We start from the raw sequence: 1,145 nt of genomic DNA on the forward strand, positions 1-1,145 counted from the left end.
AGATTAACGATTTTCGGTATGCAACTTTGACAGCGTAATTGTCGGAGAGAGCCGATCCAATCTAAGGAACGACAGCAAAGATGACAGTGTATTAGTAAAAACGGCGGTAAGAGGTTCAGAGATGCTACAAACGGGGGCCCCCCACGTAAAGGAGGGCCCGATTCGACGGGGATAAAAATGCTGCAACGCGCGCGCACAAGATCCGACTTTGGTGGTTTGGCTGGCAGTTTACGAGTCGCTGCGAACACGATCGTAAAGTTTTACCATTGCGCGCATAAACCGGCGCGATAATGATTACTACTTCCGCGCGGCGTGTCCCTCTCCGCCGGGAGAGGAAGTCGCGGCGTTTCGCGGATCGCCGTGTCTCATGATCGGCCGTCGTTCAAGCTTTTGTTCGCGTCCGAAGCAGGCGGGCCCCATTGTTCAACCTCTCTCTCTTCGACGTTCTCTCAAAGCCCTCGCTACCTAAACTCTCTCTCGGCACGAAATGCGTGCCTACCACCGCGGTCGCTTACTTTTTTGCCCACGTAACTCTCATTTTGATCAATTTGAGTTTTTTGTCGGGGCGGCAACCGTTGACTTTACTACCGAGACCTCATCTCCACTCTTCGCCCGCTCGTCTCGTCCTTTCTTCGTCTCTTCCTTTCGATTCTCTCTCTCTCTCTCTCTCTCTCTCTCTCTCGTGTTTTCCTTCTCTCTTTTTCCCTCGTCTTTCTCACTCCCGCTCGTTGATTACCTTTCTCAGCGATCATCCGTCTCTTTCTCTCGTACGCACGCATGCATTAAATCTCATCTTTTGTCCCACGTGCTCCATCCATCGGCACAGTGATTCACTCGCTCGCTCATGTTGAGCTTCCGTGACGTCCGGAATCGTCGCTAGACAGAGAAGGATACAGTGACGGATTGTTAGCCGGGGGCGGGTCTGATAGTTGGCACTCTTCTGTCCTTAGAACCGCGGCGGAAGTGCCTCATACTTGCCGCGAGTTTCGTGTTTCGTGTGTCTATAAATGAACGAATTCGCGACGATTTCGTCCTCCGGTCAAATATTGCTCTAGCCGAGATGATTTAATATTAATCATTTAAAAGCTGATCGATCCGTTTAATAATATTAAAGCTGTCTGTTTAAATTTATCTACGTATAATAG

The 1,145-nt window shown here is 50.0% G+C and overlaps 1 protein-coding gene across 2 annotated transcripts in view; it reads left to right on the top strand.

The window, feature by feature from the left end:
• The window catches only part of LOC108756694 (POU domain protein 2-like), a 141,838-nt gene that overhangs the window by 21,552 nt on the left and 119,141 nt on the right, over positions 1–1,145 (top strand). The window lies entirely within an intron of this gene.

Source organism: Trachymyrmex septentrionalis, unplaced genomic scaffold (genome assembly GCF_001594115.1).
Source record: "Trachymyrmex septentrionalis isolate Tsep2-gDNA-1 unplaced genomic scaffold, Tsep1.0 scaffold13, whole genome shotgun sequence".
NCBI lineage: Eukaryota > Metazoa > Arthropoda > Insecta > Hymenoptera > Formicidae > Trachymyrmex > Trachymyrmex septentrionalis.